The sequence below is a fragment of the Cervus elaphus genome, chromosome X (genome assembly GCF_910594005.1).
Source record: "Cervus elaphus chromosome X, mCerEla1.1, whole genome shotgun sequence".
Lineage (NCBI taxonomy): Eukaryota > Metazoa > Chordata > Mammalia > Artiodactyla > Cervidae > Cervus > Cervus elaphus.
Window position 1 is genome coordinate 136,580,606 of NC_057848.1, and position 13,945 is coordinate 136,594,550.

At 41.2% G+C, this 13,945-nt stretch overlaps 1 pseudogene; it reads left to right on the forward strand.

Annotated features, from left to right (window-relative positions):
• Positions 1-8,238: 8,238 nt before the first annotated feature.
• On the forward strand, positions 8,239-12,271 carry LOC122690497 (annotated as a pseudogene).
• The last annotated feature ends 1,674 nt before the right edge of the window (positions 12,272-13,945 follow it).

Consider the following 13,945-nt stretch of genomic DNA (forward strand, 5'->3'; position numbering starts at 1 on the left):
CTAGACCCACTACAAGAAATGGCTCAGAGATAAAGATCCCAAGCACTCCCATGTTCCAAAATGTATTAGCTTAGGACAATCCCATTGGCTGGGCTTATTTATTTCAGCCAGTGAGAATATACTGCCGTTTACCTACATTTTGCATTGGAGTTTCTGTCAACAAGTAATCAAGTCTCTCCAGATGTTTCACTTGCTATAACAAAGCTACTGCCACAAACAATAACACACAGATGTTCCCTTTGAAAAGCAGATTAAAAATGTTTTTGTTAATGTTTTCAAATTATCTAATGAATTGCAAAGAATATGGATGCAGAATTGGTTGCTGGAATATCTCCTTGAAGCTGGATTTTTAAAAAATTAATTAACTATAACCTCTTTGGGTAAGATTAATCAAACTTCAACAAATAAAGGAGAAAAAACAAACTTCATGTTTTTTTGTCAAGTAGGATTCAAGTGGTTAGAGGGTATGAAATTTGCTTTTCACAAAAGGATTTTATTTCTGTTTGTTTCATTTTCTTTTCTTATCCCCTATTTCTCTTACTGTACTTCACATGGAGTCTACTCCTGTGTTACTTTGAGTCTTTGTTTCTGAAATTTATTTTTTCTTTATCTGCTCATTCGCCCCTAAGTCCTGAAAGCTCTTTTCAGTCCCTCCTTTTGGTTAGCCAGAGCATTTCAGAGCTTTGTCATTTCTGATTTTCACTGCTTTTGTAACTGAGTAGGACCCTATGAGGGTCTTCCTGGGACAGATCTCTCCCCTATATCCTCTGCTTTAGCTCCTCTCTGAAGTACCCAGATAATACATTAGTTATTGTGTTGTTTAGTCGCTAAGTCATGTCCAACTCTTTTTTGACCCCATGGACTATATCCTACCAGGCTCCTCTGTCCATGGGATTTTTCAGGCAAGAATACTGGAGTGGGCTGCCATTTCCTCCCCCAGGGGATCTTCCCAACCCAGGAATCGGATACAACCCATGGCTCTGCGTTGACAGGGAGATTCTTTACCACTGAGTCACCTTGGCAGCCTGATTCATTTGTATCTGACGCTTATTCCCTGATTTTTCAGCTGCTAAAACTACCACCAAATGGAAGAAATTAACTACTTAATGATCATGAGCACCTTGCCTTTAAAAATGTTTTGCTGAAACCCTTCGGGGACTTGCAATCAAAAGAGGAAATGATGGGAAAATCCATACATTTTGAGGTGTGGGGAAGTAATTCTGGCTTATACCTGGTTTAACTTAAACTTTGCTGATCAAAGTAGCCTGTTTTATAGTCTTTTGAACATGCACTGTACATCTGCTTTTGGGCCTTGAGATGGGGAATGCATTTGAAAATCAAAATGGAGTAGCTGTGGTTCAGACATCCCAGGTAAAACTAGGTTGCCATTACGGACATGATTTCTGGCACATTCCTATATTGTTGAGAACTCGAATTTTCTGAGTTGTGTCATACGTAGGACCCCATCAGCCATTCTCAAAGCAGTGTCTGATGGCAGATGGCAGCTGCAAGCTTACAATCTCAAGGTCTTCTCTTGTAACTCTTAAATTTTTAGACAATAAAATTGTTTTGGATCAGATGTTAGCAGAAAAAAGGAGACATGTGTAGTGACCATCAGCTCCTGTTATGTATATGTTAATACCACATCAGAAGTTAAAATCAGCTTAGACAAAAGTAGACAACTGGCTCCCCGGCTACAAGTCTCCCCCAAACTGCCAGGTCCAGACTGGTTTTCAGACTTATTCTCTTGAAGTCTTCAGGAAATGACATCTATCTTGGTGTAAGGTCAGGCTACTCAAAATGGCTGCCATCTTGCTCTCTGTACACCCCCTGCCCAACCAGTGCCTGCTTCACCTATATTAGACCCACATGACTGACATTCCTGTATACTTGTCCCAGACCCCAACTACTGACTGTTCTTATACTGGTTTTCCTGGTAACTGATGAGCCCAGCTGAAGTCAATTACCCTATAACTGGTAATTTACCCTTCTCCCTGGGAGCAAAAACTGCCACCATGCCCTGCCCACCATCTGCTTCACATGGTGGGGTGTTGCTCCAGGATCTTGCCTCAGACGTGTGAGCTCCCCAACCCATTAACCCACTGATGTCTCTGGTGCTGTCTCCAGGCCCTTTCTTCGGTCTTAAAACTGGGCAAGTACAGGCTTTGTAGGCCTGTAGGATGCAGCCCAACACTTGTCTATTAAGTTTCAGTTGTCACTCTTCCAGCTACTTCTAATTGGGTCGGCTGGCTCCAAAAGGGTGGACTAAGGGACTAAGGGGAGAAGGCAATGGCACCCCACTCCAGTACTCTTGCCTGGAGAATCCCATGGATGGAGGAGCCTGGTAGGCTGCAGTCCATGGGGTCGCTAAGAGTCAGACACGACTGAGCGACTTCACGTTCACTTTTCACTTTCATGCTTTGGAGAAGGAAATGGCAACCCACTCCAGTGTTCTTGCCTGGAGAATCCCAGGGACGGGGGAGCCTGGTGGGCTGCCGTCTATGGGGTCGCACAGAGTCGGACACGACTGAAGCGACTTAGCAGCAGCAGCAAGGGACTGAGATTTTAATTATACGAGATGTGGATCTAGGACCTGAAGCTCGGAAATGTTTCCAATTCTGTCTCCATGTTACTGCACCAAACTTGGGTCCACTCACCCCATGCAGTGAAGCCAATCTAATGATACCAGGTTGTGGTGAAGAAAAAAGGAGCATTTATTGTAAAGGTGCCAATACTAGGAGGATAAGCAGCTGGTCCTCTAAACCCCCAAATTCCCCAAAGGGTTTTAGCAAAACATTTTTAGAGGTCAGGTGAGGAAGGGTGTCCCATGGTATGTGATCAACTCATGCACAATTCTCTGATTGGTTGATGGTGATCTATCCTTAGGTTCCAGAAGCTCAGATCATCAAGCAGTTAATTTCTTCCATTTGGTGGTGGTTTTAGCATCTGAAAAACTCAGGAAATATGCATCAGACACTATTATCTAGGTACCTCAGACAGGAACTAAAAACAGAGGATGTAGGGGAGGGGTCTGTTGGGGAAGGCTCCATAGGGTTCTGCTTGGTTACATCCGTTCCCCAAGTTGAGACAGGACTACACCCCATTTGAGCAGGGAGTAGCCAAAGGAGTTCTCTCCCCATCCCCTGAAAGATTTGGGGAAGGATGAAACAGGATTGGAGATTGAAACCGAGTTTCTCTGCCGAGTTTACGATGAACCTCTATCCAAAGTATTATTCCCTTTCTTTATATATATATTTATTTATTTATGTACTTGGCCGCATCAGGACTTAGCTGCAGCACTTCAGTGAATCTTCACTGAATCATGCAGGATCTTTCGTTGTGGCGCACAGGCTTAGTTACCCCCGCGGCATTGAACCTGTGTCCCCTATATTGCAAGGCAGGCTCTTAATCACTGGATCACCAGAGAATTCTCACATTACTCCCTTTCTTGTCCAACACCTGTTCTCCTCGAGATTGAGGGGTACAAAGTAAAGGGAGGAGTTATAACTGAGCAGAACCCTACAGGCCCTTCCTAGGACAGACCCCCGCCCCCACCAACACACACACACACACACACCCTCTTCTGTAGCTCCTCTCTGAAGTACCTGGGTAATAGTATCTGATGCATATTTCCTGAGTTTTTCAGATGCTAATACCACCACCAAGTGGAACTAATTGACTAGTTGACGATCCTGAGCCGCTGGCCCCTAGGCCTTCTGGCACCTAAGTGATCACCATCAACCAATCAGAGAATTGTGCCCCAACTAGTGTCACCTGACCTTTGAAAATGCTTAGCTGCAACCTTCTGGAAGTTGGAGGTTTTTTTGAGCACAAACCACTCAGTCTCCTGCTCCAAGCTCTGACGTTTTGGTTTGTTTGGTCTCACAGGGCGAGGGGCACAAGAACTTCCATTCAGTAACACTTTTCCATAGCTTTATTACTTTCTTTTAACCTCATTTTGTATTATTACCTGAAAGGTTTTGTATCATAATTTTCTGCTGTGCCTTCATTATCTGTTGGCATGTTATTTGATTTTTCTTTTTTCCTTTGTTTCTTTTTTTAAAAGTATTATTATTCTTTTGGCTGCGCTGAGTCTTTGTTGCTACACACAGGCTTTCTCTAGTTGTGGAGCGGGGCGGGGCTCCTCTCTAGTTGCATGTGCGGGCTTCTCATTGTGATGGCTTTCTTTTGTTGTGGAGCATGGGCTCAAGGGCAAGCTGGCTCAGTAGTTGAGTTGCAGGATCAGTCCCTGCGGCATGTGCAAAATTTCCCGGACCAGGGATCGAACCCCTGTCCCCTGCCTTGGCAGACGGACTCTCATCCACTGGACCACCAGGGAAATTCGCCTCTTTTTCCTTATTATATCATTGTAAAAGGTTTGATCATAATCACTGGTCATGTTTAAAGTAGATGGGTTTTCCTGTGTGTTTAGGAGATGCGTGCTAAATAGGGAAGAGGCAAACCAGAGCTGCTTTTCTAGCTTCCCTGCTCAAGGGTTCCCTTTTCTGCTTTGGCTCCAAAGCAGGGCTGGCTTCATGGATATGTGGCCTGTGCAGCCACACAGGGTCCTGCTCCAGGTTTCATGTTCTCCCGTTACCATCTTGAAATTTTTAATCACTTGTGAACAAGGAGCTCTGGCTTTTCACTTTGCACTGTGCTCTGCAAATTACATAACTGATCCTGCCAGGGATTGTTAAAAACCATGGCCTTTCTGTAGCCACCTGCCCAGTTCAGAACCTCTCCTGGCCAGTGTGTGAAAACTTTCTGTCTCCCACCAGTGTTTCTAGCTTGCTCAATTCAGATTCCACTCCCAACAAGTTTCTTTTTCAGAGAGAGTCTCAGTTCTTCTGGATGGGAGATGTTATTGTGTATTTTTGAAGTTCTTATAGGTTTAATTTACCTTAGTACTCTATGACAGACCTTAGTGGGTTCTTGTAGTTCTTTCGGGATTTGCAAATGGAAACTATGAAGATGTTTCTCAGGTTGTTCTCAGATTTGCCTACTGAACCTTCCACTCAAAGTGGAGTACTTCTTTTGGAAGGATTTGTTGACAATTTCTGTGTCCTGGGTCTGCTAAGATGATCAGAACGCCACTTTATCCTCCCTCTATTAAACTCACGCAGCTATTAAACCCATAGGGATCCTGCTGATGTCAGAGTTTGGACTCACTCCCCCATATTCTGGAATTCATGGGTGTACCAGTCACTTGCTTTGCTTGAAGATGTTGCCTGTAGACTTTCTTTTGCTATCCTAGTTGCTATGAGGTGACTTGGAGAGATTAAAAAACTATATTGCCATCATGATCTTGCCCCCAACTAGAAGCTTTGACAAGAATGTCCAGGTTTGATGTATTTATTACAGGATCATTAACCATTAGGTAAGTATTATACCAAATTTCCCAGGACTGCTTTCTCAAACTGTCTTTATCCAGGCATATATTATCTAAGAGGCTGAAGTAAACAATAGGAAAAGTAGTGTTATTGTAACTGGCAGGGCACATGTGCTCTCATTTATATATTGAACATTACAATTTTAAAATTTGGTTTAAAAAATAAAAACCTTCATTAAAGCTTCCATTTATGGGTCTTGTTAGCTGAGAACATAAATATGTCCATTACAGTCTCCAAATCTGGCAGTAGTAAACCCTGGGATAACTAAAGCAGATAAAAGCCACCCAATCAACACCTAGAAAAAGACACACCATTGTTTTAATTTTTTAATTGACATATAGTTGATTTATAATATCATGTAAGTTTCAAGTATACAGCACAGCAATTCAATACACACACACACACACACACACATATACATATAAACATACACAGGCTTCCCTGGTGGCTCAGAGAGAAAAGAATCTGCCTACAATTCTGCAATGTGGGAGACCTGGGTTCAGTCCCTGGGTTGGGAAGATCCCCTGGAGGAGGGCATGGCAACCCACTCCAGTATCTTGCTCGGAGAATCCCCATGGACAGAGGAGCCTGGCGGGCTACAGTCCATGGCATCACAAAGAGTCAGACATGACTGAGTGACTAAGCACAGCACATATATACATATACATACACTTTCAGATTCTTATCCCTTATAGGTTATTATATAATATTGAGTATAATTTCCAGTGCTATACAGTAGGACCTTGTTAGTTATCATAGTAGTATCTGTTAATCCCAGCCTACTAACTTATATATCTCTCCACCCCCCTTTCCCCTTTGGTAACCACTAGTTTGATTTCTGTATCTGTGAGTCACTTTGTGTTTTGGAAATAAATTCATTTGTGTTGTTTCTTTTAGATTCCACCTATAAGCAATATCATATGATGTTTGTCTTTCTCTGCCTATCTTCACTTAGTGATAATCTCTAGGTCCATCCATATAGCTGCAAATGGCATTATTTCATTCTTTTTTATGGCTGAGTAGTATTCCAGTGTGTGTGTGTACCATATCATATTTATCCATTCATCCGTCGATGGGCATTTTGGTTGTTTCCATATCTCGGCTATTGTAAACAGTGCTGTAATGAACATGGGGTGCATGTATCTCTTCAAATTATGGTTTTCTCCAGAAATGTGCCCAAGAGGACACAGCATTGTTTTTTAAAAATTATATCACAAACAAAATGAGGCAGTAATATATAATTTTCACTTAGTATATACAATGATATTTTGACAGAGTAAGACTGTAAAATAGGTACTTGACAGAAAGTGTTTAAAATCAGAATACATGATATCCCAACAAAGTCCTCCTTCAACCAAAATTCAACTGCCATTTATTCATTCACTGATAAATGTGAAATGTACCATGTGCCAGAGATGCTTAGATAAGAAGACAGAGCCTCAGTGGAGTCCTGGACTCTAACCTCGGCCCCTCCTCCTGCACCTTTTGCAGGAGTGCCACGATGTTGGTCCTCAGCTTCTGCAGCTTCTCCTCCGTCTCACGCAGCTTTCTCTCGGAGGTGCGCAGGCTCTCCTCAGAAGCCTTGGCCCGCGAGTCAGCGCGGCTCTGGTAGGAATGGCACAGGTTCTGCAGCCCGACTTCATACTGCTTGAAATTCCCAGTTATCTGGGACATAGACATTAACACAGACGACGAGCTGGATGCCTACATCGAGGACCTGATCACCAAGGGGGACTAGGGCCCGGAGCCAGAGATCAGCTCCCCTGCCCCTCAAGGCAGAGCTCCTGAGGGTGGCGTTTCATTTATGGGTTGATGGACTTACCTTGGTTTGACTCATGGGATATTTGTGCTTTTGGTGGGAAAGAGACTCTGATTCTTTGAATCTTCCACCCTAAGTTTATAAATATTTATTTTTTGAAAGAAAAAAAAAAAAAAAAGAAGACAGAGCCTCTGCTTATTAGAAACCAGGCAGGTAGTCTGGTAAGTGCTCAGAAAATGTGATGGATGCTTAGTTCAGTTCAGTCACTCAGTCATGTCCGACTCTTTGCGACCCCAGGAACTGCAGCATGCCAGGCTTCCCTGTCCATTACCAACTCTCGGAGCCTACTCAAAGTCATGTCCATCACATCAGTGATGCCATCCAACCATGTCATCCTCTGTTGTCCCCTTCTCCTCCCACCTTCAATCTTTCCCAGCATCAGGGTCTTTTCCAATGAGTTGGTTCTTCACATCAGGTGGCCAAAATATTCGAGTTTCAGCTTCAGCATCAGTCCTTCCAATGAATATTCAGGGCTGATTTCCTTTGGGATGGACTGGTTGGATCTTCTTGCAGTTCAAGGGACTTTCAAGAATCTTCTCCAATACCACAGTTCAAAAGCATCAATTCTTTGGCACTCAACTTTCTTTGTAGTCCAGCTCTCACATCCACACGTGACTGCTGGAAAAACCATAGCTTTGACTAGATGGACCTTTGTTGGTAAAGTAATGTCTCTGCCTTTTAATATGCTGTCTAGGTTGGTCATAGCTTTTCTTCCAAGGAGCAAGCGTCTTTTAATTTCATGGCTACAGTCACCATCTGCAGTGATTTTGGAGCCCCCCAAAATAAAGTCTCTCACTGTTTCCATTGTTTCCCCATCTATTTGCCATGAAGTGATGGGACCGGATCTAAGTTTTCTGAATGTTGAGCTTTAAGCCAACTGTTTCACTCTCTTCTTTCACTTTCATCAAGAGGCTCTTTAGTTCTTTGCTTTCTGCCATAAGGGTGGTGGCTTCTGCATATCTGAGGTTATTGATATTTCTCCTGGCAATCTCGATTCCAGCTTGTGCTTCATCCAGCCCACCATTTCGCATGATTTATTCTGTATGTAAGTTAAATAAGCAGGATGACAATATACAGCCTTGATGTACTCCTTTCCCAATTTGGAATCAGTCTGTTGCTCAATCAGGGACCAAAAGAAGGAAAGCTGTATTAGTTTGGGAGGTCAGAGAGGGCTCGGGTCCACACTCTGACTTTGGTTTCTCCTATTTTCTAAACTCAAGCTGCCCTCCAAGCTGAATTAAATCATACTCTTCATCAAGTCTTAGTGATTCTACTTACCAGTTAAGCCTTACCTCCTCAATACCATTTTATAGCAACATTGCCCTTTCTTTGAATTCTGAAGTCCACACACACAACACACAGTTTCATTTGTCTATATATGATTGTAGAACCAGTCTACAGTTGTTTTGAGTGTTTACTTGTATATTGCTTTTCTCCAGCTGAACTATAAGCATTTCCACAAGAAAAGACGGTTGAAGATGTAACTTCTATCTTCTCTAACATAGAATGTGATGCTGGGCACACAATGGACATCTAATAAGTGCTTGTTAAAAAGGGAAGAAATAAGTGAGTAAATGAAGTTAGAGAGCTCAATTGCTGCAAACTAAAAAGTAAGGTTAGTTTATGTTCAATTAAGTTTGGTTTGCTACCTGAAATTTGATTAAATTGTTCGCACATATTTCCAAATGTGGGAGAGTGGAACTGCTTCTGAGATTTAAATGATACAATCATATTGGCCCATATTGGTTTTCTTTTGCAAGGTAAATAAGGATTCTGGTACTGATACAAAATGTATCAAGTGAGTTAAATTCCTACCTCAGAATATACAGCTTGTAGAGCATATAGCAAAATCGTGAAGTAGGAAGAATATAAGCCTTGGAAGAAGGGGCACCTAGAATCAAATGCTGAGATGTCATTCACCAACTAGGTGGTCTTGGAGAAGTTAATGAGCATCACTCAATCTGCCTCATGTCTTTATGTGTATTTTGTGTACAATTACAGGTTTGCATTCTTTTTATGGTCTCAACTCAGCTCAATATAATAGGTTTACAAGTCTCAACATTGTGTATCAATTGATACTGTTACACAATACCACAACAAGTGGTACAATAGTACAATACTATTATACAATACCACAACAAGCTTTGCATTGACATTCTAAAATTGTGTTAGGGCCCCCGAAGTTTCTATAGTTATGGGACAGATCTAGAGAATGTCTTTAGCTTCCTGTCACATAGACGAGGTCTTTCCTCCCAAGCCCCCATCACGTACCATTAGAATATTGTTTGAAAATTGTAACATCTGAAACTTTTTTAAAAACATAGTCCTAATTTTTAAACTTGTCATACATGCAAAGCAGTAATTATAGGCTTCAGAACTGTAGAATTTTGTTCTGAGTTTGATGTAAAAAGGAGCAGAAGCGTCTTCCTACCATATCAATACAGCAACTCATCCTATGATAAAGAAAGAGGTCAGATTCAATTCATTATTTTGTTTGCCATCATTCTGCCAATACAGGTTCTCTTAGGCCATCAAGTTAACAGTTCTAATATCAAGAGAGTATTTAATAAAGAAATCAGTTTCTCTTTTCCAGCTATTTTCTTCTTAGACTACAAAGCTAATGAGGCTGTTTAAATATGTTGACAAGAAAGAAAAAATATTTTTAAGAACTCTAATTTTTGTCTTCTATCCTCCATTTCATCCTGCTACCAAAACTTTCGGTTGAGGTCAAACTGAGAGCTCACAAATTTCATTCATAGATATGTAGAACAAATGTTTCCAACACCACCCTTCTGATGAACAGCTGAAAAACACAATGAAAATAGCAACACATGGATGGTGAATCATACGAGACAGTTATCTCGAGCAAACAGGAAAAAATAACCTTTCTTTTTAGAAAGCTTTCCATCTGTTCTCCAAAGATATGTGCATTTGGTGTATATACACATGCATGTGTGAACAAACACTAAATAAGTCAAATGGTAGATGATGTAAGATAGTGTAATGATTGCTATATCAATTTTTGCCTCATAGTGAGATACTATTTGACATTTTAAATTATTATATTTCTTTTTTGGTTACACTGGGTCTTCCTTGCTGCTTGCAGTCTTTCTCTGGTTGTGGCGAATGGGGGCTACCCTCTATTGCGGTGGCTTATCTTGTTGTGAAACATGGGCTCTAGGGTGCTCAGGCTTCAGGAGTTCTGGCATATGGGCTCAGTAGTTGTGGCACATGGACTTATTTGCTCTGCAGCATGTGGAATCTTCCTAGACCAGGGATCAAACCCCCTGTCTCCTGCACTGGCAGGCGGATTCTCAACCACTGGACCACCATGGAAAGTCCTATTTGACATTTCTGAGACTTTTAAAAAATACTCTAGAGAGATTTTTTATAATTAAGTATGTAGTCAATTTTTGTAAGCAGTCTCCAGTGTTTGAGAAAAGTATGTATTCACAAGCTGTTGGGTCTGGTTCTACATAATCCATTAGCTCAAGCTTGTCAATTGTGTTGTTTGACTCTCCCATACACTTAAGTTTTCCTCTTCTTAATCTATAGCTCTCTGAATGAGGTGTGTTAAAATTCTCCACTAATTGAATAGTTTTAGAATTTTTTAAATTTAAAAAATAGTTTTAAAATTCTCTATGCAGTATTGGCTTTTTCTTCTTTTTTTTGCTTTATATATTTAGAAGATCTGTTAGATGTGTTCCAATTCATGACTGTTATAGATATATACATATATTTCCTTTTTAATACTATGTAACAAGTTACTTTGTCCCAAATAATGCCTTTTTGACTTGAGGATTATTTCATTTGACATGCATATTGTGGATATCTCATTTCTTTCTGTTCCTGGGTTGGCCTATTTTCTTCATCTCTTTTGTCATCATATTTAAAGAATTTTTATTGATTAAAAAAAATCTAAGGTGATGCACACCCTGGACACCATGGGCTTGGCTGAGAACCAGGACCCAGGTGGAGGAGATGCAGGATGTTGACAAGTGCAGTGTGTCCACAACCAGCATCTATTTCCGCATGGTCAGACAATTACTCAGCAAAGGTCCTGTTTCAATGACCAGGAACCCCTTAACTCTGCCTTGTCAGGAGGAGCTGGTGGGGGCTCTGATGAATCTCAGTAAGGTCTTCTGCTTGGTCCCTGGAAGACTGTCCATCTGCAGCTCTGCATGGAAATACAAAGTGACAGTTGCTGAAGTCCTGAGTGACTGTCCCCGCCTGAGTACTTAGATGCATCATTACTAGTAGGTATTCTTGCATATGCGTGTGAAGTCACTTCTGTCATGTCCAACTCTTTGTGACCCTATGGACTGTAGCTCTCCAAGTTCCTCTGTTCATGGGATTTTCCAAGCAAGAATACTGGAGTGGGTTGTCATTTCCTTCTCCAGGAGATCTTCCCCACCCAAGGATCTAACCTGCATCTCTTAAGTCTTATGCTCTAGTGGGCAGGTTCTTTACCACTAGCGCCACCTGGGAAGCCCCAGTAGGCATTCTTAGAAAAGCCAAGTGTAAAAATGTTGGCCAGTCCTTGCAGGAGAAGTTGGACAAAACGAGTTGAATCTTCCAGCCCAGGGACAGAAAACTACTCATATCACCCCTCACATCACCCTCCTGACATCTTTAGTAGAAGGTGAGGCTGTTCGTCTGGCATAGGACTTTGCCCTTGTCTGCAAAGCAGAATTTCCTAGTAAATCCGTGGCTGTAGTATTTAACCAGACCTCATCTCGGAGGACAGCATGTGATGGCAGCTAGGAAGAATATGCTGCTGGCTGCACATCAAGTGTGTAAAGGATTCACAGACCTTCTCAATCAAGACTGAACGCCCAGTGGGAACAACCAGCCCACCCCATTCCTAGAGACCAACATCCAGAACTGCTTGTCTCATTTCAGCTTGATTACCCATGGATTTGGCAACCAGGCCATCTGTGCTGCTGTGTCTGCCCTGCAGAACTACATAAAAGAAGCCCTGAGAGTCAGAGACCATCCTGGAGACCACAGTCCAGCCAATTCCAGCACAACCCTAGAGAAGATGGGGAAGCACGAGAAGTAACATGGTGGTGAACCAAGGGCCAAACAGTCTAGAAGGAAAAGGACTCCCAAACCATCTCCACCAGGGCAGACGGGCACCTCGCTTGCCTGGGGGACAGAGTTGTTATCCACCTTCCTATGAAAAAGGCCTCAGTTGATTTCCAGGTCTTCACATGCCCACCTGGATTCCTTAGTAATTAAGGAGTGCTGGCGTGTCTCCATAACTCTGGACGAGATGTCAGAAGGTGATAAGTTCTGGTTCTTTACCCATTAAGCTTATATTTGATTTTTTGTGGAACTCCATTCTTCCTTTCTCTGAAAGTGGTGGTACAAGTTTTAGAACCTTTGAAATAAATTCCCCGGGCTAGCAAAAACCCACACACACTCGGCTGTTGAAATATCAAATTGATATGATTCAGATCAACAATAACTTTCAGTGTTAAGGTAAAAGTATATAGCTTCTTCAGTCTCATCTTACATACCATAGAAGGCAAGGATCCTATCCACATAAGAAGTGGTTAATAGGTGGTATTTGACGCACTTTAAACCCCTTGTTCAAAAGGGCCCTTTGGGTTTTATGAAACTTGTAGAAACAAAGCCTGCTGATGATTCTATGTTTTCCTTCAAAAAAAAAAAATCTTTGAAAGTTAACTCTTCAAATAGGAGACTCTTTGAAATGACATGTTTTTTTTTAAGGTACAGAAGCTTTATTCTGCATATTTATTTCACAGCTTGGTGTTTCGAAGAAACTTGAAAAGGGAGGCATGAAGCATTGTTTTTTGCTGTCTGTCATGCCCAAGTCCCAGAGGAGGCTCTGTGTTTTAAGAAACTGCATTGAATGTACAGATTTTATTTATGTATAATTTAATGGGGTCTGTAAATAAATGGGTGTACTTCTCATGATGTTTTGAGAAGTGGGATTTGATTTTAATATTAATTTTTAAAGGTGACAGGGTAATCTAAGGTACATCGTTAGGTTTTATTCATGTGTACACTCCTATTAAGAGTTAAGAGGATCCTGGGCTTTGTTCTTGACTCTGAAAGACCTATTTAATTGAAGCTTTCAGTTCACAAAGCAATAACTTTGTCTCATTTCTGTTGGGCTGAACCCAAAGATGTGTGTGTGGGTGAACAAGGAGTTTTAGAATTGAACTCCTTGCCTCTCAGTGTTCCCTAAATAATTGTTGTATATATGAAACCTGTGTAATAAAAAGTATTCTCGATAGAAAAAAATCTGAGGTGAGAAACTATAGCTGAGTTGAATAACTGCATATATTTGTGACTACTAATAGCTTTATTTCTAACATCTTTTTCATTTTCTGTGTATCATGCCTTCTTGTGGTTTCTATTTTTTACTGATTTTTAAAAATTTCTTTCTTTTTTCTCATTTGTAAGTTATCGTTCCATTTCTTTCTTTTAATGCAAACCCTTAAATGCTTAACATGCATACTTGGCCTAAAAAGTATCTTTACCCTCCACCTGAAAAAAAGATCTGGGAACACAAACTCTAAGCATAATCCTCCTATCTTCTATGTTTTTGTTGTCTAGTATTTAGTTGCCCCTTGTTTCTTAACCTCTATTGTTATTGTTTTTATGGTTCATATTTATGTAGATTTGAACTCCATGTTGAGCAATGACAACTCATATTACTCTTACATCCCAGTTCTTTATCTTGGGTTCAGTTTCCTTCTTATTG